Source organism: Glycine soja, chromosome 14, assembly GCF_004193775.1.
Source record: "Glycine soja cultivar W05 chromosome 14, ASM419377v2, whole genome shotgun sequence".
Classification (NCBI taxonomy): Eukaryota; Viridiplantae; Streptophyta; class Magnoliopsida; order Fabales; family Fabaceae; genus Glycine; species Glycine soja.
The window spans coordinates 46,562,588-46,571,648 of record NC_041015.1 but is presented as its reverse complement, the minus strand read 5'-3'; positions in this window follow the sequence as shown (position 1 = coordinate 46,571,648).

The following is a 9,061-nucleotide window of genomic DNA, read 5'->3' as shown; positions in this document are numbered from 1 at the left end:
GAACATCACATTAAATATCAGAAAAACTAACAGTTTCAGAAGTTGCAAAATCCAAAGGTTTATGTCAAAATTTGAGGAATATTAATTTTAATTGTATCTTTTACCAATGTAAACATACTAGAAAATTGAATCTTGTGACATAAAAATTGTCTGTGGGCTAAATTTTTAATTCAATAAGAAACAATTAAATCTTATGATAAAATAATCAAATTACATACTCAAATTCATGTTTTACGGGTACAACATGAAAATAATTTAATTTTCTATCGCAAATATTTATTTTATGATAAAATTGACAAATTATACATACCTCATGATCCCTATGGGTAAACCATGAAAAATAATGTCATTTTATCCTAATTAATTATACAAATATAATAAAAATTCTTGTGGGATAAAATTCATTATATAAAGTACAATTAATCACAATATTATATCTAATTCCTTATATGATCTTTAAACAACTTAATATATAATTTTAATCAAATTATAGATGTTGTGACTAATCCATAATCAATCAAAATTATAAAGATTACTTAAACATAAAACTTAATTATATGAGAATAAATCATGTATTTCAAGATACACACTTGTGATTTTTTTTTTTTTGTAAAAATACTATAAATTATCAGTTAAAATATATTTTTCATCCTCATATATATTTTTGCCTTCAAAAAGTTGAAATGTGTTTACCTTTTAGTCAAGAGATAAGTTTGAATAAATTTAAACTTATGATGATGATATTTTACATTAGTTATGTATATAAATGACGTAAATATAACATTTTTTTTACACTAATTATATAATCTGATCCTGAGTCTAAAAATAACATATTTAAATCTTGTAAAAAAATATTTAAAAAAATGTAAGTATAAATTTTGAAAATTTTTATATTTATGAGAAAAAAAAATATTTTAATCTAATTAAACTATATATTACCCCCATAAAAAAATTCTTGAATCCAGCATTGCACATAAGTACGGTACGTAATAGAAAGAAAAACATATATGAAGGACTCAAATTACATATTGAAAAATTTATATAATATTTTCCTAATAATGAGGCCGTAACACTGGAGATGAAGGTAAAGTGAAATAATAAGTAAGAAGAGTAGAATATGAAGGAATTAGGAAGGGTGGGTAAGTAGGAGAATTAATTTACTTTACTTTGTTGGTTGGTGTCTCTTTTTCAGGAAAATGGACGCGAAATGTGGTTTCCGTCCCGCTGACATGATAGTGACATGAGTACGGTCAGGAATCATAAAAACCCTGCACCCTACCACTGTTGTTGTGAGGTACACGAAGAGAATCACATGGGATTGGGAGCTCCAACCCATTTATTTATTCACAATCTTATTATCTAATCATAATATTATTACTATAGTATAGGAGATTATTGTTGATTAACATCAGATCAAAGTTCTCAGGTTTAACGTTAAACAGTCAACTTGTACAAATGGATTGGATAAGTGATGCACATGAGACTCATATTTAAGAGATTGTATATTTGAATCATTATTCTTTAAAAAAAAAAAAAAACCTGTGAGATATGTTTATAGATGTTTTTTTAAAATAAAAAAAATCAAAAAGTTTTCTTACTTTTAATCTGAAACACTATTTTCTAATTCTATAACCTCTATTTAAAAAGAAGAGGCACTTATTCCTTTTTTCCTTTGGTGATAATTTTCACCTATAAAAGAAGTCAAAATCTCATCCAAAAATTATTTGGGTTATTTTCATCCACTCCATAGGTTTAATATCGGGTACCACTTCATAATATTCGTCCTCAAGTTCTCCATTATTTGGTTGTATCGCTACTTTTGTTGTTGCGATTAAAAAGAAAAAGTAATTAAAAAAAACCACCAGTACATGCAGACAGCTACTGCTTAAAAACTAATAAGCACATACTTAATGCTGACTTTAGAATCATTGATATCAGATAAATGTAAAATAACTGATAATGTAAAAATAACTTTTAAGTTCATGACATTTTAAAAATGAATAGGACTCGTTTTTTTATAGTAGTTTTTATTTTCTTACCCTTAATTACATCAGATAAATGAACGTTAATAAGGATAAAGTTAATTTTTTTTATTAAAACTAAAAGTATTTATTTTAGCCTAGATGTTTTTTCTATTGAAGGCAAATCTATTTGAGTTGCACACATGATTATTATAAATGATAATTTTTTTTTAATAAAGTCTTCATATTTTTTTATTTTATTAAATCAGTCTTTCTATTTTTTAATTTATTATCGAAGTTTTTCTATTTTCTAAAATTTACTATTTGAGTCCTAAAAAAATTGAACATTGATCGTTAATTTATTTTATGCATCTCGTTGTTCTCGTTGTTCAATTTGGGTTTGTTATTAATTTTGGAAATTAGAAATTTTTGGTAATGTGAATATTAGGAATTTTGGGTGGATGAAGTTTATCTTTTGCAGTTAGAGTAATTGTTTTTGAGATAATTATTATTAATGAGGATAAATTAAAAATAATGTAAATATGTGTTAATTTCTTTCTTTGTTAGTGAACACGAGTGTTCTTAATCTAGGCGAGAACAACCATTAATACCTCGGGATATAAGCCAAGAACTAACTAGTGTTAGTTAATTCGTTACTCAGGTGATAATCAAATTACATTTGAATGTTAATAAATTTAAACTTTTACATATACACAACTCCAAGGATTTTAAAATAACAGTAATGATTATTTTTAGTTTTTTTAGAAGTTTCATTTATACAATCGAATTAATTCTTATACTTTGTGATTTTCAATACTTAACCGTTCTTGTTTGTTTTTCATTGAAAGAAAAAAGAAAGAATTTAGAATAATTTCAGCAAAAGCTTATTTCTTATACGTTACAGCTTTTGTCCAAGCAATTCTAAACAGAAAATCAAATGCACCATGAGTGATCTCAACCAGCAGGTATGGTCCAAGAAAGCCATTCCAATTGTTCATTCCTTTTAAGAAAATCAAACGAACTCTGGGGGTTCTCCGATACTTCTAAGAAAGACAAAAGCATAAAACAAAAATAATTTGCCTTGTAAAAATATAAAAACATAGCCCCGTTCAAGTTTATTAATTCAAAAAACTATTTGCATGAATATAAATTTTTAAATGAACTCTATATAGAAGAAAAATTCATTCTAAGGTTATATTTGGACAAACTTTTCCATAAGTATTTATAGGAGGAAAATACAAAAATGTAAAATGCTTTTAATTTTTCCATAATTAAGTTAAACCTTAACTTTTGAAGAATTTTAATGAAAATATTTTTTTTTTATAAAAGTTAACTACATAGGTTTATTATAATTTATTAGAGCCACTCAAACACGTGGAAAAAATTATACACAAAAAACATAACTATAGATAATTTCTTAAAGTCTAGTTATAAAAATATTATAAACACACCCAGTTAAGCTATTTTTAATTGGATATTGCTGTATGTTACAAAAAGTATATGATGATATTTTTTTTATTTCATTGTTTAAAAATTAAATAAAAGAAAGAATTGTTATAAATCATAGGTGGCCATTTTATTTGTGTAAAATTCCTTGCATATTATTAAGTAATTTCCTCTTTAATTTAATACAAAGTATTTCAAACAAGATTGTCTCTTTTTGAAAAAAAAAAGATTTTTCCAAAAAAAAACAACTTAAATTTAACATTGAATTTGGTGTTTATAACTGTTTAATAAATTGTAGGTTGGCAAAACTTACACCTGAAGCTCCTTGAGATCTGACCATATCTTGTTTGAGTTCTTCACACGAATTATTTTGTACATGTTTCGAGGGTCAGCTGCTCTGAACTTGGGCCTCCCTTTGTCTACACCAATAATGCTTATTGCTATCCATAATTGCTTTTCTTCCTTTTCTCTTCTCTCTTGTAGCCATCCCATCCCTTGTTCCACTTGTCTTAATTCAAATCATGTTGGCCATTCCATTCACATCTGCACATAGTTTTCCTTAACAACTCCCCCAAATTATATGAATCACATATATACTTTCATTTTTATAGGTACATATGTCACAGAAAGAATAGTATTGTATTACTGATTAGTGATTGCCATCTAAGAATGTCATTTGATACAAGTTTGCATTTCTCTTTTATGGTTACCAAATCAGTGAATTTTGTATTTGTTGAAGTAAAAATGTGAGATCACATTGAATAAAAAAAAAAAAAATTGAGTATCATACAAATGAAAAAAATACTTATAAATCTAAGTCTCAATTTTTTTTTATTAAAGTGTGATGTTAAGGTTTAGGTATATGATTTGCTCAATAATTCACATTGATAAAAATCTTCTCGTTGTTGCTGCTTTTAAAAATTCTAATACAATGTAGCACATATAAATTAAAATACAAACTTATGTCATAAGAAATATCCAATAATGTACATATTTTCTTTTAACGAAATAAGTGTGAGGTAGAATAAAGTTTTGGTATATATTTCTCAAGAATGATAAATTTAAATGGAATCTAACTAATCCTTTAAGGTTACTTAATGGACATCGAATCCTACCAAAGCAATTTTACTTGCACCTGAAGTTTTCTCTTAAAAAGCTTATCATGCACAATGAAACAATTTAACTGCGATAGGTGGTTAGGGCAGCATGTGTTTGGCTTCGGTTTGAGAGAAAGAGAAATAGTTAGATTACCAGTACTGATCTATTCTATTGTAAATGGATAAAGTTTTGCGGTCTAAGTTAGAACATCTTCGGATTAAAAACTTAATAATTTATAAATAATGATTTTACACCTAATAAGTTAAATAGAAAAACTATAATCAATAACTTGCATCTAAATTGTTTTTTTACTAATAGATATGTTGCAATTATGTTTCGATTCTTTAAATTTTTTATGATTTTAAAATTATTATTAAAAACATATAAATTTAAAAAATTGTAGGTATCAGAATATATAGCGTGTGCTTAATATTAATTTATGAAGTCATTGACATGAATTTGACATATAATATAACATAATATAATGCAATGTAATATAAATTTACTTTTTTATAATACAAAAATTCATGGATAAGAGACACAATTTTATTCTGTTATAGTATTAAATAGTGAAACTTCCCTGCAACATAATCATGCCTTCCATTTATAACTTCGCTGTAGTAATATATATATATATATATATATATTGCCAATCTATCACAATTAAATATGAGAAATTGTAATTTAAGAGATTAAAATTATACATAAGTTAAAATATAAAGATTCAAAGTGTATTTAATTTAAGCCTAAGATTAATTATAATAAATTGTATATATAGTATAATTAGTGTTTTGTAAAATTGATATTGAAATATAAAAAAATAGTTTTGTCATACTTAAGTTTAATTTTAAATTCAGTTAATTGATTTCGTTTTTAATTTATTCATTTTTATCTGCTAACTTTTATTTTCATTCCTACATTTCTTACTGTCACCTTAATTTATCTTGGAACTAAAAAAAGGGGTCTTGCATGACATAATAACTCGACGACAATAATTTGTTTCTTAGTGACATCTAATGTGACACTACTAATTCATGAGTTATAGAGAATTTAACTAAAATTTAAAGAACGAAGTTACTAATTTTGGGTTTCCAAGTTGAATATATATATATATATATATATATATATATATATATATATATATATATATATATATATATATATATATATATATATATATGTATTGGGAAATAAAGAACAGATAGAAAAAGAATAAAGATAAACTACATCCTAGTGAAGGAAGGAAGTGCTGTTAGCGTCAGCTAGCAATAGGGGCTTCAATAAGGATGGTATCGTTTCCAAAGGATGAAAAGATGCTTGAGAAGAAAAGCCTTGATTGGCAAGAAAGTCTGGGCATTGGTTTCCCTCTCGGTAGATATGCTGAAATGTGAGGTTCCATTGACGAGTTTTGAAGTTAATGATCCTATGAATTAGGGATGTGTAAGGGTGATAATAGTACGTAGTTGTTCCCTTGGAGTAACAATGTACCGCAATGGCCAATCCTTGTCGTTGAAGATGCTATTGTTACGAGACTTCCACAGTTGCCAACAAGTTGAAGCATAGAGTTGCTCATCCTGCTGGGTTGCAAATATCCGTAACCACTCCTAGAAGTTTTCGTGATTAAAGTTTGGTTTTTGAGTGAAGTTGAGACGCTCCCACACTCTTTTACTGTGAGTGCAATCACCAAGGGCGTGAAGAGAGTCTTCCACTAGAGCACCACGCCTGCAACAAGACATATCAATAGAAAAATGCCGCCAGTGACGATATTGGTTAGTAGGTAGCATGCCATGATAGGCAAGCCAAAAAAAGTGTATGATGTTTGCTGGTAGTTTCAATTTCCATATCCATGACCAGGTCACTATTGAGGTAGAATGAACAGTCGACTCTGGAGACTTATAGGCAAAAGTTGCAGAATAAATTCTAGTGGTTGACGGACCCAAAATGATCTCATCTTGCACACTGGAATCCAAAACAACATGCTTCAATTTCGTTTTCACCTCCTCTGTTATAGGACTTGATAACAACTCCCATCTCGAAATGTCATCCTGAACCACAATCTTTGACTAATAAGTGAGTGTCGAAAATGCGAACACAGTCCAAGGCTCCACAAATAGGACCATCTTCCAGAATGGGATCATAAAACAACAAGACCTCTCCCTTTCCTACTCTATAATAGAACCCCTTCGGACTTCAAAGGATTTTAAAATACAATTCCAAGTGTAAGAAGAACTTGGGATGTTTTTTGCACCCAATATGGACTGATTGGGGATGTATCTGTCTTTGAGAATGGCAACCCACGGTTTATCTGGCTCATGTAGCATACTCCATGCCTTTTTCCCAAGCATTGCCATGTTAACATCTCGAGAAGAACGAATTCCTAACCCTCTTTTGTGTTTGGGTTTGGTTATGATGTCCCACTTTACCCATTGACATGAAGGTTTATGCCATATGAAGCTTCCTGCACTAACATCAATAGTAGGGATGTTTGTGGGTCAGTTAAAGTCAGTTTTGGTCAAATTCAAGATTCAACTCAATCAAATTTGATCGGTTTGATTTGGTTCAATTTTCATAATTTTTTTTTAAAATTCAACCTAACCCAATCTATCCATGAACGGTTTGGTTCGGTTCAGACCAACGGATTACTCATTTAAATTTGATCTTTTTTTAGAACTACTATTTTATATCATGATTCATCCAAATATCAAATACAATTAACACAATATTATCACATGTTTAAAAGTAGTAAAATAAATTCATTTAATACCATCAACATAATATTCTAAAATAGACTAATATAACTAAAAATAAGATATTTTTTAACAAAATTTATTATAATAATCAAAATCACAACTATTTTCTACGAACTCATTTCTTGTGATAAGTTATGCTACAACCAGATTTGTTACAACTAGATTTACTCAAACAAATGAACAAAATATGATTCATTATATTGTAAAAATAAATATGAAAAAAAATGTGAAACAAATAACAATGTATCTGAAAGTAATATCTTAAGGAGTTTTAATATTAATAGTTCAAATACTTGCAGTTTCAACACTTGGAGTCCTAATATTAACAGTATTTAAAGTCAAATCAAACAATTCTATAAAAATTTTGATGGTTCGATTTTGATTGGATATATAAATTTAAACATGTACATGAATGATTTTGATCGATTCGGTTCAATTTTGATATAAATATATAAATGATCCAATCCAAACTGTTCGGATTAATTTAGGTTAATTCGGGTTCGCGGATAACCCGTACCTATAAACACACCTAATCACTGATATCAAAAATGCCCTCTGGCAGCCAATAATTCTACATTGTGTATGTGGGTATGGCGGCCAATACAGACTTGGCTAGTGTTACCCTCTCTGCTCGACTAAGCAGCTTGCTCTTCCACCCATCAAGCCTGTTATTTATCATATCAACGACATGAGCAAAGTCCTCTTTCTTGGTTCGACCAGCTAATAACTATTATAAAAGAGAACCTGGCAATTTTTCGATTAGACACATTCTTTTATGCTAGAAACCGGGATTTTTGAAGACCCGCCTTGAGACCTCAGGTTAAATGGGAGATATACCAGGGCCATTTCTAGAAATCTTAATGGGTTCCCAAGTTTCCTCATTAACTTTGGACTGAATAAGAATTGCCAACTTTTCCATGCAAATCTAAAAGAGATAAGGCGAAAGTGGTCACCTTGTCGAAGATCACCGGTTGGAGTGAAGCTTTCTAGAATTGATTTCCACTTCAAAGACAAGTTCGAGGGCATGGTGCAATTCATGATGAGCTGAATAGTCTGATCTGGAAATCTAAACTCAGTTAAGGTGAGCTTCAAAAAGTCCCCATTAACCCTCTCATAAACTTTCTCAAAGTCTATCTTAAACATCAAAAGGCCAAATTTTCCCTTTTTTTGTGCATGACATGCTTAACCTCCTGAGCTATCATACATTATCAGTTGTGCCTCTTTTGGTATAACGCTGCTCTAGCAAGGACCAATGATTGAATCCAAATTTGGTCTAATTCTATGTACTAACACTTTAGAAATAAATTTGAAAAGCACATTATACAAGCTGATGGGTCTAAATTCTTTGAATGAATTTGGGATGTGAGACTTGGGAATAGGGACTATCAAAGTATCCACCAGCTTGGGAGGCATAATACCTGTATTGAAAGCCTAGGACACCAACTCATACACCTCTTTGCCAACTATATGCCAATAAGACCTATAGAATATAGGTTGGAATCCGTCTGGCCCTAGAGCGTTGTAAGGGCTCATAGAGAAAAACACTTCCCTCACTTCATCAAAGCTAATTGTTTAATGAGATTGACCACTAGCTCATCATTAATATGGGGAGTATAATTTAGCAACAAGCTATGAGGAGCACAGGCATCGTCGGATTGGAAGAGGTCCTTAGAAAAAAAGAGGGTTTCTTTAACAAAGGTTCCCAAATCAGAGCACCAGATATCATCAATGAACAATCCCATGATCTTATTCCTTCTTCTTATAATGACAGTTTGAGTGTGAAAAAAATTGGTGTTTTTGTTCCCA